The following is a 22881-nucleotide window of genomic DNA, read 5'->3' as shown; positions in this document are numbered from 1 at the left end:
GATCGTTGAATTTTGTTGATGATAGATTTTATGCTATGTGGTTTTCAATCAATATTTATCCGAATATCTTTAATGTGGGGGCTTTGTCGTATTCGCAAAGCCATAATTCCTTCTGACTTAACGACAAATAAAGTAGATAAAATACATGCTTGACGGATTTTTCAAAAATCTCAGATACCCAACCATTTTTTATGACAAATGTGTTATATAAAGTTTCCACCCATGATGTAAATGATTCCAAATGAAACCAAAATGTTTTAGAACGCTTCACAAGAATTCCCATTCCAAAGAATCATTGTCGTTAGGTCTTGAATTTGCCTTAAATTGAATCCAAGAAAACGAAAAAATGCCAAAAACATGAGAGAGTATTTTCAAATCTACGTTTAATAATGATAAAGAGTGATACTTATCTAAAGATAATGGGTTTCTCTTTTATATTAAAGACAATACACCTGTTTGTTTGGTATACAATACGTAGTTTCCCTCATGTACACTTAAACGAACATAAGTTTTATAAGATTCCAATGTCAAGCCGTCAAGATCTGGTGATTTATTTAGCCTAATCGTGTAAATAGCAATGGTACATTCATCTACAGTTATTTCCCCATGACATTCTTCAAAGTCATCAATATTCGTATCCCTTTCAATAACAGTATCCGATACCTATTTACGTAGAATTTTTTTACCAGGCATGTAGATGTAGTAGTCTATAACTTAGAAATAATTTATGGAAGCCATAGATTGTTGGAAATTTACACGTGGCCTAAGCCGTGATATTCAAATTTTATCCTGAGCATAAGCAAGGGATACAATTAGCGATAACACGCGTACGGCCAGGCTATGTGTAAATTTCCAACAAGCTATTGCTTCCATGAATTATTTCGATTCTAATAGGAAAAATACGGTCATTAAAATACTGACGCGATAATGGGTATGCTGTGTGTGTGGCTGTTCTTTTTTTTAGTCCCCATTATATACAAGCATTCTAATAAATCTATAGCTTGTATGGATTATTTCGTGAATAATTATATAACCGCTAAAAAAAATCTGTTTAATTCTTTTAATTCTTCCAACCCAACATTTGCCATTTTTAATTAACAGGTTTTTCTAGTAAGCTACTAGAGGACTAGTAACTAAGGAGGCACCATGTTGACTTGCTGAAATAAGTAAATATGCGAATAATGCAATACAATAGGAAATTAAACAAAATATACTTAAAAAAATCAATTTAAATACAATATTATACGAATTTGGATGGCTCACGTACCAGAAAACTTTCAAAGGTTTTCATTGGTATGACTTCATGTTTTAAAATGACTTAAATGCGCCAAAATCAGTAATAGACTGAAATAATAAGCGTTATTTTTCTCCGCTTATTCCACCAATGTTTCCCATATAAATTGAGCCCCCTGAGCTTTATATTCATAAATTGCTTCTAGCTGCACCTTTTATTATTTTAAATTATTTGGTTTCTTTTCATCTTCCTTTAATAGTTCATCTCCTAATTTCATAAGTTGCTCTAATTCGTTTTCCATCTTTCTTGTTGTCTCCCCGAATAACTTTGATATTATTTAACATTAAAGTATACAGTCGTCCCTAATTTCGATTTAGATAAAACGTTCGATTAGATTCATAGTACTTTTGAAACTATATTTTGATATTTGTATCATTTACTTCAAGTCATTGTCCTCCGTTGGACACTAGGTGTTTTTTTAGTCAAAGGGCTTGGGTTAAAAATGTGACTACCAAATTTAGCAATATCCATGCCAGTATTTTTTTTAATTAATGCCAGAATGATTTGACTAAAAAATTATCAAAGATGATACAAAACAAACATATATTCTTATGTTTTACTGTTATACTACTGTCACAGATTAGGGAGAAGGTTGGAATCCCGCTAACATGTTTAACCCCTTCAAATTATTTTTGTATGTGAATTTCCCAAGTCATAATTCAGTTGTTGTGTCACATATTTGTTATTCGTTCATTTTTTTAACATAAATAAGGCCGTCAGTTTTCTCGTTTAAATTGTTTTACATAGCAATTCGGGGCCTTTTACAGCTGACTTTACGATATGGGCTTTGCTCAATGTTGAAGGCCGTACGGTGACCTATAGTTGTTTATTTCTGTGACATTTTCGTCGTTTGTGGAGAGTTGTCACATGGACAATCATACCACATCTTCTTTTTTATAAACATGTATATGATAATGATATGACTGCATAAATGAGTTGTAATAAGTTAATACGTCACCTTCAGATTTACTATGATTTTGTTCCTTTATACGTTCTGGTTCCTTTGTGTGCTCTGAATATTTTTGCACATCATGTACCTCATCTACATGTCTGAAAATCTCTTTTTCTAATTAAAAAAGAAGATAGAGTTCACAAAAGAAACAAAATAAAACAAACAGATTATATAAACATATTTGTTTTAAGTTATATATAAAGCTAGTTTAATTCACAAAATGTAAGAAAAACCCATAGATGTTATATGAGGTCATATGATATAAAGAAAACTAGGTTATGCACTATATGAGTGCTTACCAATCTATTAAAAAAATGTGAGGGCACAAGCAGTGTCAAATGAAAAAAACAAAAAACATGAACAAAGCAAAGTATATAATGCCAAAACATTATACAATTGTTTTCACGTTTTGATTTAATAAATAAGTCTGAAATAAACTGCTAACATTAATAATGACAACACAAATCTCATCAGAAACTAACTAAAAAGCATAAAAATTCAATTTGATAAATCGTAGAGGGAAAGTCAGCATAAGTGTTGCACAATCCTTTGATAAATCTGTGACTATTTGTGAGTGCACGTGGTGAGATACAATAAAAATCCAATGCAATGCAAATTATTTGTTTAATTAATCTTAAATCGTACTGCCAATCACACAAAAATAGTTAATGAGTGAGCCCAATTGTGTTGTGTCCCTCACATGTTTATTGTAAAACTGATGGCGAGCTATGTACAATACACACAGGTTGCTTTTGCTATCCAAATATATTTCGCGCCATAATCCTTTTCTCAGTCTACGTATAAGAAGCAACAGCAGTTATCAATTATGAAGTTTTGTAAATTTATCCAGAACACGCACACCTAGATAAGATTAGATAAACAAAATTGCGAGACCTGGTCGGACGCGTCGACGGGGTAAGCTTGTCCTGTTTTGTAACTTAATTGATTGGCAAAACAAATACTAACGTTATGTGATATTTATGCATATTATACAGTTTATTGATAATAGTTATCTAAGGTACTAGGATTATAATTTAGTACGACAGACGCGCGTTTCGTCTACATAAAACTCACCAGAGACGCTCATATCCAAATACACATGTATTAAAAAGCCAAACAAACACAACGTTGAAGAGCATTGAGGAACAAAAATTCCAAAAATTCCGAAATTCCAAAAACATTGTTAAGTAACACATGGACTTTGCAGCTATTGTATTCTAGGTTCCTGTCTCAAGCCAAAGGCCTGTTTGCAACGAGCGAAAGTTTAATCGTAACACTATGATCAGTGTTTGATGTTAACAGTTTGTTTATGGGGTTGTCGTTTAACGATTTGGACTTCCGTCCCTTGTAAACAAATTGTATTACTTCATAGTAAAATCAATGCAAAAGAATGCATGATAGAAGAATAAGAATTGTTTTTTTTATACAATCGTGAGAGCTGTGCACTATGGTAGGGGGTTGGTTGTATAGTGTGATGATAAATTGTTTAAACAGTGAGTTATTGACAAGGATTTAATACATCTTCTTTAAATTAACAAATTCACTACAATTTGTATATTATATATCAATATACTAAATAAATAAATGATTGGGAATATGTTAAAGTAATAAAAAGTCAAGAGAATTTCAGAACGCAATTTGGTTCCGAACAATATCTATCACGCTTTGTGCATGCAGACTCCACGCGGCCTTCACGTGATTTTACTATTTTTAGAATAATTGCATAGTAACCAAATGCACTTGATTCAACCTTTACTAATTATGCAACATTTTTGACCTGGTCGTGATTAATGTCCTATAATAAGAACCCATGCAGCTTTCACCTGATTCTCTATTTATAGAAAAATGTCCGAGTAACCTGTCCATATGAACTTGATTGATTCTTATCATGTTATTTATATGGAGCGCCTAAATAAATGTCTTATTAACAGAATTTATAGTGTCAGAAATTATATTAATTTATTTATGGCATCTTAAACTGTAAATGCATACTATACGCTTTTATACCCCAATATAAAAAATAAAGGCTAATAGGGTGGTAAAGTATAAAGAAATTTTAACAAAATAATTAAACAAAAATAAAGAATACAGACCAATGACATCATAATGGGAAGAATACAGAAATTCGCAACTTCCATTGAAACACTATTTAGGCAACAGTTGCTATTAGCTCATTGGTGAAGGTCGAAAATGCTTCATTTTACATATTTTTTAAAGCAACTTCTAAATATAATGCATTTGGTTTCGCTCATTGTTGAAGCCCGTAAATGCTTAACTTTTCATATTTTTTCAACAAATTCTAACTAAATATAATAAATTTGATTTTCTCATTGTTGAAGGCCGTAAATGGTTCACTTTTCAAATTTTGCTGTGTCCATATCAACGGCAGCCATTTTGACCTTTTTCAAAAGAGATGTCAAAAACATTTCACTTAAGTCTAATATTCTGTCAGAACATGCTACTTTTACGTTGTTCCCCCAAAGGTTTCACTTTTTTTGCTGCATGCAAACTCCAAGCAGCCTTCACTTGATTTTCAGAATTTAGAGATTGAAAAATCCCGATGTATCCGGGTATTTAAGAACAATTCCGAAACAACAGAATGAACTTTCGTCAGGCTTTATTATATATCAATATACTAAATAAATAAATGATTGGGAATATGTTAAAGTAATAAAAAGTCAAGAGAATTTCAGAACGCAATTTGGTTCCGAACAATATCTATCACGCTTTGTGCATGCAGACTCCACGCGGCCTTCACGTGATTTTACTATTTTTAGAATAATTGCATAGTAACCAAATGCACTTGATTCAACCTTTACTAATTATGCAACATTTTTGACCTGGTCGTGATTAATGTCCTATAATAAGAACCCATGCAGCTTTCACCTGATTCTCTATTTATAGAAAAATGTCCGAGTAACCTGTCCATATGAACTTGATTGATTCTTATCTTGTTATTTATATGGAGCGCCTAAATAAATGTCTTATTAACAGAATTTATAGTGTCAGAAATTATATTAATTTATTTATGGCATCTTAAACTGTAAATGCATACTATACGCTTTTATACCCCAATATAAAAAATAAAGGCTAATAGGGTGGTAAAGTATAAAGAAATTTTAACAAAATAATTAAACAAAAATAAAGAATACAGATCAATGACATCATAATGGGAAGAATACAGAAATTCGCAACTTCCATTGAAACACTATTTAGGCAACAGTTGCTATTAGCTCATTGGTGAAGGTCGAAAATGCTTCATTTTACATATTTTTTAAAGCAACTTCTAAATATAATGCATTTGGTTTCGCTCATTGTTGAAGCCTGTAAATGCTTCACTTTTCATATTTTTTCAACAAATTCTAACTAAATATAATAAATTTGATTTTCTCATTGTTGAAGGCCGTAAATGGTTCACTTTTCAAATTTTGCTGTGTCCATATCAACGGCAGCCATTTTGACCTTTTTCAAAAGAGATGTCAAAAACATTTCACTTAAGTCTAATATTCTGTCAGAACATGCTACTTTTCCGTTGTTCCCCCAAAGGTTTCACTTTTTTTGCTGCATGCAAACTCCAAGCAGCCTTCACTTGATTTTCAGAATTTAGAGATTGAAAAATCCCGATGTATCCGAGTATTTAAGAACAATCCCGAAACAACAGAATGAACTTTCGTCAAGCTTTATTATAAATCAATATACTAAATAAATAAATGATTGGGAATATGTTAAAGTAATAAAAAGTCAAGAGAATTTCAGAACGCAATTTGGTTCCGAACAATATCTATCACGCTTTGTGCATGCAGACTCCACGCGGCCTTCACGTGATTTTACTATTTTTAGAATAATTGCATAGTAACCAAATGCACTTGATTCAACCTTTACTAATTATGCAACATTTTTTACCTGGTCGTGATTAATGTCCTATAATAAGAACCCATGCAGCTTTCACCTGATTCTCTATTTATAGAAAAATGTCCGAGTAACCTGTCCATATGAACTTGATTGATTCTTATCATGTTATTTATATGGAGCGCCTAAATAAATGTCTTATTAACAGAATTTATAGTGTCAGAAATTATATTAATTTATTTATGGCATCTTAAACTGTAAATGCATACTATACGCTTTTATACCCCAATATAAAAAATAAAGGCTAATAGGGTGGTAAAGTATAAAGAAATTTTAACAAAATAATTAAACAAAAATAAAGAATACAGACCAATGACATCATAATGGGAAGAATACAGAAATTCGCAACTTCCATTGAAACACTATTTAGGCAACAGTTGCTATTAGCTCATTGGTGAAGGTCGAAAATGCTTCATTTTACATATTTTTTAAAGCAACTTCTAAATATAATGCATTTGGTTTCGCTCATTGTTGAAGCCCGTAAATGCTTCACTTTTCATATTTTTTCAACAAATTCTAACTAAATATAATAAATTTGATTGTCTCATTGTTGAAGGCCGTAAATGGTTCACTTTTCAAATTTTGCTGTGTCCATATCAACGGCAGCCAGTTTGACCTTTTTCAAAAGAGATGTCAAAAACATTTTACTTAAGTCTTATATTCTGTCAGAACATGCTACTTTTACGTTGTTCCCCCAAAGGTTTCACTTTTTTTGCTGTATGCAAACTCCAAGCAGCCTTCACTTGATTTTCAGAATTTAGAGATTGAAAAATCCCGATGTATCCGAGTATTTAAGAACAATCCCGAAACAACAGAATGAACTTTCGTCAGGCTTTATTATATATCAATATACTAAATAAATAAATGATTGGGAATATGTTAAAGTAATAAAAAGTCAAGAGAATTTCAGAACGCAATTTGGTTCCGAACAATATCTATCACGCTTTGTGCATGCAGACTCCACGCGGCCTTCACGTGATTTTACTATTTTTAGAATAATTGCATAGTAACCAAATGCACTTGATTCAACCTTTACTAATTATGCAACATTTTTGACCTGGTCGTGATTAATGTCCTATAATAAGAACCCATGCAGCTTTCACCTGATTCTCTATTTATAGAAAAATGTCCGAGTAACCCGTCCATATGAACTTGATTGATTCTTATCATGTTATTTATATGGAGCGCCTAAATAAATGTCTTATTAACAGAATTTATAGTGTCAGAAATTATATTAATTTATTCATGACATCTTAAACTGTAAATGCATACTATACGCTTTTATACCCCAATATAAAAAATAAAGGCTAATAGGGTGGTAAAGTATAAAGAAATTTTAACAAAATAATTAAACAAAAATAAAGAATACAGACCAATGACATCATAATGGGAAGAATACAGAAATTCGCAACTTCCATTGAAACACTATTTAGGCAACAGTTGCTATTAGCTCATTGGTGAAGGTCGAAAATGGTTCATTTTACATATTTTTTAAAGCAACTTCTAAATATAATGCATTTGGTTTCGCTCATTGTTGAAGCCCGTAAATGCTTCACTTTTCATATTTTTTCAAAAAATTCTAACTAAATATAATAAATTTGATTTTCTCATTGTTGAAGGCCGTAAATGGTTCACTTTTCAAATTTTGCTGTGTCCATATCAACGGCAGCCATTTTGACCTTTTTCAAAAGAGATGTCAAAAACATTTCACTTAAGTCTAATATTCTGTCAGAACATGCTACTTTTACGTTGTTCCCCCAAAGGTTTCACTTTTTTTGCTGCATGCAAACTCCAAGCAGCCTTCACTTGATTTTCAGAATTTAGAGATTGAAAAATCCCGATGTATCCGAGTATTTAAGAACAATCCCGAAACAACAGAATGAACTTTCGTCAGGCTTTATTATATATCAATATACTAAATAAATAAATGATTGGGAATATGTTAAAGTAATAAAAAGTCAAGAGAATTTCAGAACGCAATTTGGTTCCGAACAATATCTATCACGCTTTGTGCATGCAGACTCCACGCGGCCTTCACGTGATTTTACTATTTTTAGAATAATTGCATAGTAACCAAATGCACTTGATTCAACCTTTACTAATTATGCAACATTTTTGACCTGGTCGTGATTAATGTCCTATAATAAGAACCCATGCAGCTTTCACCTGATTCTCTATTTATAGAAAAATGTCCGAGTAACCCGTCCATATGAACTTGATTGATTCTTATCATGTTATTTATATGGAGCGCCTAAATAAATGTCTTATTAACAGAATCTATAGTGTCAGAAATTATATTAATTTATTCATGGCATCTTAAACTGTAAATGCATACTATACGCTTTTATACCCCAATATAAAAAATAAAGGCTAATAGGGTGGTAAAGTATAAAGAAATTTTAACAAAATAATTAAACAAAAATAAAGAATACAGACCAATGACATCATAATGGGAAGAATAGAGAAATTCGCAACTTCCATTGAAACACTATTTAGGCAACAGTTGCTATTAGCTCATTGGTGAAGGTCGAAAATGGTTCATTTTACATATTTTTTAAAGCAACTTCTAAATATAATGCATTTGGTTTCGCTCATTGTTGAAGCCCGTAAATGCTTCACTTTTCATATTTTTTCAAAAAATTCTAACTAAATATAATAAATTTGATTTTCTCATTGTTGAAGGCCGTAAATGGTTCACTTTTCAAATTTTGCTGTGTCCATATCAACGGCAGCCATTTTGACCTTTTTCAAAAGAGATGTCAAAAACATTTCACTTAAGTCTAATATTCTGTCAGAACATGCTACTTTTACGTTGTTCCCCCAAAGGTTTCACTTTTTTTGCTGCATGCAAACTCCAAGCAGCCTTCACTTGATTTTCAGAATTTAGAGATTGAAAAATCCCGATGTATCCGAGTATTTAAGAACAATCCCGAAACAACAGAATGAACTTTCGTCAGGCTTTATTATATATCAATATACTAAATAAATAAATGATTGGGAATATGTTAAAGTAATAAAAAGTCAAGAGAATTTCAGAACGCAATTTGGTTCCGAACAATATCTATCACGCTTTGTGCATGCAGACTCCACGCGGCCTTCACGTGATTTTACTATTTTTAGAATAATTGCATAGTAACCAAATGCACTTGATTCAACCTTTACTAATTATGCAACATTTTTGACCTGGTCGTGATTAATGTCCTATAATAAGAACCCATGCAGCTTTCACCTGATTCTCTATTTATAGAAAAATGTCCGAGTAACCTGTCCATATGAACTTGATTGATTCTTATCATGTTATTTATATGGAGCGCCTAAATAAATGTCTTATTAACAGAATTTATAGTGTCAGAAATTATATTAATTTATTCATGGCATCTTAAACTGTAAATGCATACTATACGCTTTTATACCCCAATATAAAAAATAAAGGCTAATAGGGTGGTAAAGTATAAAGAAATTTTAACAAAATAATTAAACAAAAATAAAGAATACAGACCAATGACATCATAATGGGAAGAATACAGAAATTCGCAACTTCCATTGAAACACTATTTAGGCAACAGTTGCTATTAGCTCATTGGTGAAGGTCGAAAATGGTTCATTTTACATATTTTTTAAAGCAACTTCTAAATATAATGCATTTGGTTTCGCTCATTGTTGAAGCCCGTAAATGCTTCACTTTTCATATTTTTTCAACAAATTCAAACTAAATATAATAAAATTGATTTTCTCATTGTTGAAGGCCGTAAATGGTTCACTTTTCAAATTTTGCTGTGTCCATATCAACGGCAGCCATTTTGACCTTTTTCAAAAGAGATGTCAAAAACATTTCACTTAAGTCTAATATTCTGTCAGAACATGCTACTTTTACGTTGTTCCCCCAAAGGTTTCACTTTTTTTGCTGCATGCAAACTCCAAGCAGCCTTCACTTGATTTTCAGAATTTAGAGATTGAAAAATCCCGATGTATCCGAGTATTTAAGAACAATCCCGAAACAACAGAATGAACTTTCGTCAGGCTTTATTATATATCAATATACTAAATAAATAAATGATTGGGAATATGTTAAAGTAATAAAAAGTCAAGAGAATTTCAGAACGCAATTTGGTTCCGAACAATATCTATCACGCTTTGTGCATGCAGACTCCACGCGGCCTTCACGTGATTTTACTATTTTTAGAATAATTGCATAGTAACCAAATGCACTTGATTCAACCTTTACTAATTATGCAACATTTTTGACCTGGTCGTGATTAATGTCCTATAATAAGAACCCATGCAGCTTTCACCTGATTCTCTATTTATAGAAAAATGTCCGAGTAACCTGTCCATATGAACTTGATTGATTCTTATCATGTTATTTATATGGAGCGCCTAAATAAATGTCTTATTAACAGAATTTATAGTGTCAGAAATTATATTAATTTATTTATGGCATCTTAAACTGTAAATGCATACTATACGCTTTTATACCCCAATATAAAAAATAAAGGCTAATAGGGTGGTAAAGTATAAAGAAATTTTAACAAAATAATTAAACAAAAATAAAGAATACAGACAAATGACATCATAATGGGAAGAATACAGAAATTCGCAACTTCCATTGAAACACTATTTAGGCAACAGTTGCTATTAGCTCATTGGTGAAGGTCGAAAATGCTTCATTTTACATATTTTTTAAAGCAACTTCTAAATATAATGCATTTGGTTTCGCTCATTGTTGAAGGCCGTAAATGGTTCACTTTTCAAATTTTGCTGTGTCCATATCAACGGCAGCCATTTTGACCTTTTTCAAAAGAGATGTCAAAAACATTTCACTTAAGTCTAATATTCTGTCAGAACATGCTACTTTTACGTTGTTCCCCCAAAGGTTTCACTTTTTTTGCTGCATGCAAACTCCAAGCAGCCTTCACTTGATTTTCAGAATTTAGAGATTGAAAAATCCCGATGTATCCGGGTATTTAAGAACAATCCCGAAACAACGGAATGAACTTTCGTCAGGCTTTATTATATATCAATATACTAAATAAATAAATGATTGGGAATATGTTAAAGTAATAAAAAGTCAAGAGAATTTCAGAACGCAATTTGGTTCCGAACAATATCTATCACGCTTTGTGCATGCAGACTCCACGCGGCCTTCACGTGATTTTACTATTTTTAGAATAATTGCATAGTAACCAAATGCACTTGATTCAACCTTTACTAATTATGCAACATTTTCGAATAATTCACTAGAAAATATTTCAATAGATTCTAAAATTTATATTGTAAATATACACACTGCAGTTATTAATAGATAAATAAAAAAATAACTTGTACCCTTTAATACATCCAATGACAGCGTTCTTAAGTTGACTTCCTTCGCCCTGTCTTGGGTACACAAAAGGCCAACCTAATGCTGGGAAAATGTAATACTTCCGTTTTCCCTATACATCAAGCATCATGAAATTGAACATTATGTCCAGAACTATACGAATGAAAATTATAATGGATCCAAATTTTATTCAGATTGTACTATAAAGAAAGTTTTTTTTTCGATTTATTTACATAAACTTATTAAATCAGCTGCAGCATTACTATTATATGTAGACCTTCATTGCATAAAACAATGGAAATAACATTGTATATTGATATAAACGATCAAACTTGTTAAATAGAGATAAATTATACATTGCCTTGTGTATGATCTTTTGTAATGTTTAGTTGATATGATTCCTTAGATTTAACTTGTCCCATATTCAATATAGCAACGATCTGAAGAAAGAAAAACTGAAAATAAATATAGAAAATCTCTAATTTAAAACAGTTGCATCAATTATTCAAGAAACAAGCAAGAAATACCTGTTTGTTCCCTTGTTTATGTCTTACGAAATTTTCGCTTTCTCACTTTTCAAAATGCTTGATTGCACTGAAAAAAAAGCTAGTGCAGTGATTATCTCCTTGCAAAAATTCCCAATCAGATTATAAGGTGTGTAGTTGTACAGGTAAAGAGTGATCTTTCCATCATTTGCACGATATGAGTATATGTCATTATTTGTAATTGCGATAACTTTTTCATTATGAATGCTATTATTTTCCGAAATTAAGGGAAGTAAGAGAATATTAAACGGAAACTTTGACTATTTACGTACATTTATGTAGACGCCTTTTTTGTTTTAGAAAGCTGTTCGTAGGACAACTGAGTTTAATACTTAACTGAGATTTTGAATAATTCGTTGAACTGATTAATGGTTGTCAGTTTGCGAATTTTGATGTTTTTGGCAATTGCTTAGATTTAAGTAGTAGGTTGTCGAATGTTTGAAACAGGTTAAAGTTCGATTTATTATTTTTTGAAAGTTGTGAACTTTTCTCAAATCCATGAATTTTAAAGACAGAAATTTAAAAGGTTTAATCGGAATACGAATTCAAATGCAATTTACTAACAGAATCGATGAGAGAGTCTAGACAAAATTACGTTTGTAAACACTTAACGTCTTTTTTTTTAAACAAAGAGAAATTGCTTTTAATAGACCATTGCATTTAATGCATATAATTTAAATGTAACTTAATAAATAAAGGAAACAGTAGTATACCACTGTTCGAAAAACATAAATCGATTGAGACAAAAACAAATCCGGATTACAAACTAAAACTGAGGGAAACACTTCATAGTGTCAAAAACAATTGTTTGATGTTTATTTAAAGCTGAAGAATTTTATGACAGAAGTCGTGTCCCTTGTCTCAGTTTTGTGAATGTGATTGCTTACCGTTTCTTTCTTTTTTAAAGAAAACTACCGAGACATTTACCCGTCCTCCTTAAAATTTAATCTTCATGATTTGATATTTGGTATTTGCCGTTTGTTCGAAATTTGGAATGAAGTTTTTGGTAGCCAAAATGTGTTTCAGTCTGTCTTTCCTGTCTTTCGACCGTTTGTGTGTAAACCTTATAAGGACAGAATAAAACTTATTATTAAATGATATGAGCAAATAAGCCCTAATACGGATAAATCAGCATGTGCAATACTAAAAACGTTCCACTGTCGATATAAATCAAGATTTAATACTGCTCTTCGAACAGGGCCAATACGGGAAAAAAACAGGGCCAATACAGAAAAAAAGCGGGAAAAAAGCCGTATTAGCCCTAGGGCTAATACAGGTCGTTCACTTCCGGTTTTCAATTTTCTCACGCCATTACTCAACTTTGGAAGTATAGTTATGCATAAAAACATTTGTATAATATTTTTTAATTTAAAGTCATAAAATAAACAGGTTAAATGATGTGCAATGTTTTGTAACGTCTTAAAGATTTGAAACGGAAAAAACAGGGCCAATACAGAAAAAAGCGGGAAAAAAGCTGTATTGGCCCATGGGCTAATACGGGACGTTCACTTCCGGTTTTTAATTCTCTTATAATCATTTAATAAAAGTGTTATGAACTGACTGTTTCTGTATTGGCACTGGTATAGATTCTCGGTCAGCTGTATTGGCCCTCGACCCTACGGGTCTCGAGGCCAATACAGCAAACCTTGAATCTATACCAGTGCCAATACATAAACAGCCAGTTAATAACACTATAATATTAGGATGTCAAAAGATCTGAAATTTAATACTCGGTCATAATACTGGGGAGTACTCGAGTACTTGAATGAATCTTGAATGTGTATTGATAAGTTAAGACAATAAATGCATATAAAAGTCAGACAAAGTAGCACTTTACACAATCTGTTACTGTTGAGCTGGTATTGTTTATATATTACGACTTGTCTATTTATTTGTCAACAAAAATATTGGACTTCAAATTATTTGTGCATGTTCGTGTTGCTCAGTGTTATGTTTTCGGTGTTTTATTATTTTGCAATATCATTTGTTTGTTTGTGTTTTTTTCTAATTTTTTGCCATGGCGTTGTCATTTGTGTTCCGACTTATGAGTTTGAACGTCACTCTCGTACATTATCTGTTGCCTCTCTTTAAACTGTGAATCAAATAATAATTGGGTTCAAAATGAAGAGTGATTAAAATAATTCAAACGTACATCTCATGCAGTAGCCTAAGATAATGTCGTTTTTATAGAAGTCTTGATAATTGAAAATGGCTTGTGATGATGTATTAATCCATGAAAGTGTTTATCCTGCACAAAAACCACCGTTAAAAATGGTCGTAATTAGTACGGTTCAGCGCAGGGAACTTTGATTTGTTTCGTGTTTAGAAATATGATTTGGCCAACAACTTCAAATGGAAAACTGTTTGACTTTGTATTTTTTGTTACAAGTACTACACATAAAAACATTTCCTTGGAAGGAATAGACTACTATTTACTAGTACCAAATAGAAGTCCCAGGTTAAACGTATTTACGTACACTTGTTTATGAACTTTATATAGTACTTCGAAAGGGATATTTCAACAGAACTTATGTGAAAAATAATATCACAAGATTTATAACAGGCAAACGAGTATCCGAGTAAACGAGTGTACTCGAATAAACGGCATTCCGAGCGAGTACCCGAGTACTGAAGTACTCGTTGACCTCCCTTCTTATTTTGTTATTTTTGTTTTAGATTTAGACTTAAAAAATGTTGTTGGGTTGCTGTCCAAAAGGTAACAAGTCTTGTTAAGATTTTGTAGGATTTATTAACGAATATTAAACAGAAATAAACGAAACGGGTTTTAGCGATGCTTTGACCTGTAATGATTTACTTTTGCAAAAAAAACCCATCAAATTATCAAATCAAATACTACATGTACTAGTAATTACAATAAGATAATTCACCTTGTTGAAAATTAGCAGGAAGTTGATCGGCTTTCTGTTCAGTCACGATGTCATTTGAGGTGGCGAAACTGTCGACATAAACACATTATCAATTTAAAACAGGAAGTTCAAACAACTCATTGAATATTCAGTATTATTAAGTTATCATCTCACTGTAAAGATTTCAATATCTACAATGTATCCACAATAACTATGTAAATATTTGGATACTAAACATGATTAGATGGTCTTAATATATAACCTTATTTAAAACACTATCAACAAAATTAAAGAATACTATTTGCACATTGCAATTTACGTTTTAATGTCACCCTTACTAATTGGCAAATCTGACTGTGGCTTGATATACTAGCCACACATATTTTAGTGCAACCTTAATCTGTAAATACCAGAACAGTCGCATAATCATTTTTGTATCGATCCTACTCAGACTTTGTAAAACAACATCAGTGTCTGAGTAGAAACTTGATGAACCAGGGGTATGTCAAAGAACGTCTCGTCCTTTTCGTAAAAGGTTCATCAGAAGGTATCAAGACCTTGTTGATAAATATTCTGTATCAACTTTACAAATAAAACATGATGGTCTTGATGTATAGATTCTGCGAACTGATGTTGTTTATCATCTTAACCAACGTGTTTTATTGTTCTTTCATTTGTTTTTGTTCAATTTTGAATATTACTTTTACTGTTGGATTGTTTTATGTGATATCCATTTAACGTGGCTCGGTACTTATACATCCTGTTGTTGTGTTTGTATTATCTTTCATTTTTTTGGTGGTGTGTTTTGTAAAATTATGCGACTTTTTGTATTTCTTTAATTCTTATAACGTGATTCTGTTCTTTAACAGATCCCGTCAGTATGATATTGTTCTATTTTATGCCATTATGATGTATTTCTATTATGAATTACAAAATACGTTGAACCACAAACGTCAAAATCATTCAATCGCGTAATGGAATTAACTATTTGTGAATTCTTATAAATTCTATATAATTTTTGGGACTGCTTTAAATCTCGGTCTATTTCTTACACTTATTCTTAGATACATTTGAGTTTTTAACCCTGTATGCTAACATTGCATATGTGAAATTTATAATTGTTTGTATATACATTGAACGACAAATCTATGTGACGTTTAAAATGTTCTCACGTCAGACACGCGAATCAATGAATGTGTTTGAAGATAGATGTTTTTGTGTTCTGATTAATTGTTCATTTTAAAATTGTTACACGATAATGACTGCTGTATCCATATTTTGATCATTTTATTTATTGTGTCTGTTTAGTTAACACATCATTGAAAATATAACGGAATTTGATGAGACTGTCATCAAAGTGAGGGTGTTAGCGCTGTAAAACCAGGTTTAATCTAACATTTTCTACATTTGAAGTAAAAGTCAGGAATATGACAGTTTTTGTCCATTGGTTTTTGATGTGTTTTGTTATTTGATTTTGCCATATGATTATGGACTTTTCGAATTGATTTTCCTCTAAGTTCATTAATTTTGTAATTTCACTTTTTATGTCCTATTCCTCATTGTGACATTTTGTCTAAATACGGATTCACAAGTTTGGAAAGTGATTCGTGCACATTAGTAGGAGACCCCTACACTGTCAATTTATCCGTTCATGTCCCTGTTGGAGTTTATGAACTTATCTCAGTTTTTGTGTTTACTTTGATTTGTATTCTTTATCGATTTATACATTTAGATTTCGGTAAGTTATGTTGCTTATTTTTATATAATGCTTCTTGAATAACAGCTGACGGTTAAAATTGCCAACTTAATTAACCATGTTTAATAACCATCATTTATCGAAAAGACAAAATTGGATTTTTCTTTAACCATTCAATATAGGCCAGTGACCAAATTCAGATATAATATAAAATTTTAATCGTCAAAAATGGTATACGGCTATATCAAATATCATTGGATTCGGAAATATGTATACCTTGAGATTCTTCTGGTCGTCAAAAGAAAATATTGTGCAGTTTTTCAGAAATCATGATCAAAGGTCACATGTCGTTTTCAAGGAAATTCAAATTGAATATCTAACTACAATTTAATACAATTTTTACTGTAAATTGATTAAAAACTTGGATCTATTTTCTTCGTTATTGAATTTTGCACCAAAAAAAGTGGAAACTCATCATTGTGGGAGATTTCCGAATACGTTTGCCACTTTACAAAAAGGTAGTTTTCAGTTTTTAATGATGTAGTTTTTTCAAGTATTTAAGAATAATGTCCGTCAAAACTTAACAAAATTTATAGAAAATTAAGATCAAATATGTGTTTATTAATATAACCATCTAGAATACCTCAATGAAAATGAAAACTGAAGTTTTTTCCATATATGTGGAATACAGTACATGCAATACAGACAACACAAATTATTTCAAAACATACTTATGATTGAGTTTTCATAATGTCATGATGATTTGTATTAAATTATTTCGTATTAATAGGAATATAAATCATTTCAAGATAAACTAACAAATTACAAAAATATATTTTTCATGATAGAACAGCCTTTATTCATTTGAAAATGGAGAAAGTTTCGGTTATTCAATCTCAATATAAGTGACGCAAGATAATATTTTTTTTGTCTATGCGGGATAATTTAACATAGCACTAAATATACTAACTTTAATCAGTAATTTAGACCTCAAATGACTTTTGTAATGTGGGAACGTTATTACAATGTTCCAACCCTTGGCTTGAATATTACATGTTCGTAAGTGGAAGGTTTTGCAAATCTCGAATGTCAGTATTGGTCCATAGTGTTTAAAGACGAAATTCTTAAGCCACGAATTATGTAATAATATTACGAATATGACTTCAGACATTTAAAGTGTTGTGCATTGAAAAAGAGTGGGGGTCAAATGTTTGTGAACTAGATATAGCAAGCTTTTATGCAGCATAATCTGACATCAATTTCAAACCATTTCGCCATTGCAAAATACACTTTGGTCATATCAATCTAAAAATGAAGGACATAAACGTCTGAAATATCAGAAGACCTCTAGAACAAATATCAAATGTGATCCCTGTCTTGAAAAAAACCGTCTTGTCCTGATGCTTGCAACTCAAAAAATCTCTAAACAAAAGTCAGGAAAAAAACCATCCCGAATCGACAGTAAACACTGGCCATTATCACATGATCTGCATAATATTTTCGATTTCATGGTAGTCGTGCCCTACAGTCTGGACTGTATAATAGATTTGATATCCGAACTTGGGTGAGCATTGTTATCGCATTGTTGATGGTACTTACTTCTGTGAATGTTCTTGTGATTCAGAATACAGCTCCCAGTAAAGGTTTGTAGTGGCTGTATGACAAATAAGCATATATTAGACAGCCTATACTTAAATGTTCTGTTTTAAAAAATGAAATTCCATGTTTTGACAGTAGTCGGAAATAAACTGAATATGGAACGCCCTGGCCACAAAAGAAACATACACACAGACAAACAATAGTTAACAAAGCACAACCTTTAATAGCCGTGACTTCGATTTCTTGACTTTAGCCGGCTGCTATTTCATCTGTTTGTCTCAAAGAAACATAAGCAGTTTACATATGTTTAAATTTGTAAACGAAAGCTAGGTAAATTCCAAAAAAATTAAAACAGAGTTCAGTTCAGTTGTGCCATCAACATATAACCCGTGTCATGCGAATTAAAAGTATCAAAATGTTACAAACATAACTTGAACACAAATCAATTGCAAGTTTTAGGATCTGATCTGATACGTATACATCGTATCTAAAAATCTTAAATTGCAAAAGATGTTGCTAGTGAGTTGGGTCATGGCAGAGTTTAAAGGTAAAATAATTCGTGTTACGGTGATATAAAAAAAAACGCCGCGTCTATTTCAGTCGCCAGTCCTTCTTCATAATTTTAAAAGTACATGTCACACAAAAAAAATCCATGGTAAAATAGAAACAGAATCTGCTATACCTTCCGGGGGGACACGAGATAACCCCTAAAGTGTTAAGTATGATTCGTGTTGATCTCTAGTGGTCTGTGTAGAGTTTTGTATAGAAATTTGTGTGTCATTTACCTCATTATACCGACTTTTACCATGCGGTTCTGATATTATCATCGACTTATATGCTTGAACATACCTCTGAAATCTTCGGCCAGTTTTAAGAAGACAGGGGTACAACCCTGTTCATAAAGTCTTATTAACTCAGCATGCTCGGATGGTACGTATCTTTTAAAATATGTGCACATTAAACGCTAGCGCAGATGATTGTAGCACATTGAGACATAGGGAAGTTGACATTTGGAAAGTTAAAATCGACCTCTAAAGTTTTTCATAGATTTTTTGTTTGTAGTCGTCAATCTGTCTCAATATTAGGGTCAAAGTATGTAGCAAACATTCTAGTTTCTGTAGTATCCTTACTCACAAGCTAACTGAAAAATACAAGCACTGACTGACTGATGTGGGAATAAAAGAGAGACAAGAAAACTTAAATATATCTGAATTTAAAATAAAAGAACTAAGCAAAATTACTTTCTTTAGGTCTTTGAAAAGGTTCTGCAAGTCAAATTGCAGTGCGAACTGTAAATATCCATTTTGTTATGTAGACTCATGCACAATTTGTTACAACTTTTATCATAAACCATTTTCAAACGATTAGAATGAACCATTGATGTCCATCTATGAACTAAAGTCACAATCATCCACACAATTTTGGGTAAATTTCATCATTACACCAATCAACTGTGTCAAAATACATCGATTTACTGTACATGCTGTAAGTGGTAAAAATTAATCAATATTTCACATCTGCAATTAGGTAAATAACACTATTGCAGGCATTAAACTGAATGTTTGCTCACTTTGAAATATTAAAGCCAAGTTTCAACGGCCTTTCTGGTTTTGTTATCTTTTTGGGGGATTTTGTCGGATCCCTATTTCTTAAATAAACAACTGAAACACTTATTCTTGGCTCTTATATAAAATAAAATCACATTAACTCAACATCAACAAAGAATAAACGACACCCAAATAATTCAAAGAAACAATTAAATATCAACAGAAACAAGACATATCAAGTCCAAAATATTACAGGAAAACTATGTATCCAGCCCAATCATGGACTGAACACAACTATCCGGAATTGTTTTAAGTAAATGATTGAATAGCACAATTTTTTGTAAGTTTCAGAAATATCGTTTTAAAAAATCTTACCTCATAAAAACATGTGTACATGAAAAGAAAAATTGCAGGTCTATTACTTTATAGTAAATCCGATAATTCATTCATCAACGCTTTTTTTGGATGATGTTGGAATGATGTAAAACACAAAATGTCCCCGTCAACAGTATGTTTTACCTTCATAAATTGTCATCAAAAGGCTTTTTGGATTATCCTTTTCGCCTAATGCATAGAAAATTATGTCTGATGTTTAAATAAAACAAAAAAAGAAAAATATTCGAGGGCAGCATTTGAATAAAAAGCCAAACTGCATGCCACTAATGATCTGCATTTAAAGTTAAATATGCTGACTAAAGGCTTAAATAAAAAAACTGCACCATACGACTTTTTGACGATCAATCTTAAATTCAAGTAAAATCTTATTTCTAGGACTGTGCCAATTTATTGCCGTATACCATGAAGTGAAATTAAACTCTTTTGATAATCGACTTTTTCCTTTTCTGTCACCGCACTTATAGTCATGCTATTTTTGTGCATGCGTTCAAATTTTTAACATGCAATTTTAAAATATGCACTAAACGAACTGTCGACCCTATATTCCTTGACCTATGTTTTACATAATCTACAAAGTGTATACTATGCTAGTATACTTAAAAATTGAGAATGGAAATTGGGAATTTATCAAAGAGGCAACAAGACAACAATTGTTCTTTAACGCAGCGAAAAAATCCCGCACGAGATGCCTCAGCTGGCCCCTAAAAATTCAGAGGAAACTCTTCATACTTCCCTCCAAAACATATAAATAAATTAAACCTGAAAGGCATACAAGACCGAAAATGGCAAGGGGCTTCTGACTTTGGACAGGGACAAAAAAGTGAAGGGGTTAATATTTGCAAAATAAACTACAAAATTGTTATTCTGATCACTTTTGGCGTTCTTATCTTATTATTCTCAACTGCAAAATATTTTATGTTTGCGTCTTTGTCAAATCTTCCACTCTGTTTTGCATTAACATTTGTCTTAATATTTTAGTCAGATGTGCCTAATGTCTTTAAAGTATGTTTTGTTGAACCAAACCGTTATAAATTGAATTGGAATTCGGTATTTTAATACTTTTTGTTTAAAAGAAACAACTACACAATTCTGATCGTAAAAATTGGATAATGGATTTGTTTCATGGTATAAGTTATAAACTGTAGACATGTCTTACTTGTCGAAGAAACCCCCACTGTTACTCCATCCTACTGATGTACGTTATATGCAATGATGGATTGTATGTCACGTCACAAAATTATGTTGTTTGAGAAAAAATCTATTGTATATAATATTTTGTATAATCTTCTAATTTAATGTTTGTTTCGCTAGTTTATCTAAATGTAAAAATCAAATTACAACCGAATTCTGTTCGACTCGAATTAACGTAAGCGTTTATAAATATGTAAATCAAAATACGCTATAACATTCTAATTTTCGCAGACACATTCCTAAGCTTATAACCAAACGATGAAAACATCCTATAAGGAAAACATCACCAGACAAACTACTAAAATATAAGAAGACGTTGGACATGCACCTCCAGACAGAATAGTTAATTTTCCGCCAAGGCCACCTTCATACAATTTGTTCGAAACTGGTACAAAATTTTCGGATTTTGATTTTGAACGGCGCTTTTGTGACTGTGATGTAGATGGTTTTCCGTTCATTTGATCAAATAACATTGCAGTTGAAGACGTTGTTTTCCTTTTTGTGTTCACGTTTTTCACAGGCATTGTTGTAGCAGTTACAGTAATGTCTATTTGATTGTGTTCTGAAACTTTCAAGGTCGGTTGAATTGTTGTTTGACTTTTATCAAATGCCCTTGATGCAGTAGATGTAATTGAAGCAAACCCGTTTTCTGATCCTTCATGCTTTGATGTAGTTTTTGAATTGGTTTTTGTTATTGGCGAGGTAATACTAGAAGTTGACGTTACAGTTTTAAAATGGCTAGTAGTTCTGTCGATAACCTTTTTTGAAGACAATAGTGACGTGAATCTCGCCGATGTCATATCAACCAAGGTTGACAAAGTCACCGATTGTGCTGAAAAGCAATAATTTAGTTAGTATCATATATATATGTATACATACAGTATATTGTTTTTATCGTAACTAATAATATAAATTGCATTTCGTTATTATCATTTATTATGTTCTCAGAAATGGATATAGAAAAACAAAGATAGGACAATGTGTTACCTTATTTAGAACATGTGCCTTGAACAAAATAACTTGTCACCCTGTCATGAAAAGTAGAAAAGCAGCAATTAGTGCGTGTATTTATTATTGCAAAAGAAGCACCTGAGATCAACTTTAGATATTGGTGGGGTTTGTTTTGCACATTCTTTAATTCTCTATATTATACTTGTCTGTGATTTTTTTTTCATTTTGAGCCAAGGCGTTGTCAGTATTTTCAACGTAAGGGTTTGAATGTCATTTTCCGGAATAATTGATAAACGACGAAGATGGTAACGTAAGAATACAACTTTGATTTAGAACGATATTTAAAGCGCCAACGACATTCCTTTTGATTTTCAACTTACTTAAATGTGATTCCAGCTCGTTTGTCTGACCACCCATTTTGTCTTTACGACGTAGTATTTTAATTGGCTTGCTAACTAGATGGATTATTTCTCTTGAAGCTTCCCGTTTTCCTCTGTTAATTCTTGAAGAATTACAAGTTCTGTCACAGTCGTCAATATTATGCTTTTCAGATTTCAGACAAACAAATGCATCGCAGTGTATGTACACACTATCAGTGGTATCAAATCTGAATG

Source organism: Mytilus trossulus, chromosome 12, assembly GCF_036588685.1.
Source record: "Mytilus trossulus isolate FHL-02 chromosome 12, PNRI_Mtr1.1.1.hap1, whole genome shotgun sequence".
Classification (NCBI taxonomy): Eukaryota; Metazoa; Mollusca; class Bivalvia; order Mytilida; family Mytilidae; genus Mytilus; species Mytilus trossulus.
This window is presented reverse-complemented; position numbering follows the sequence as displayed.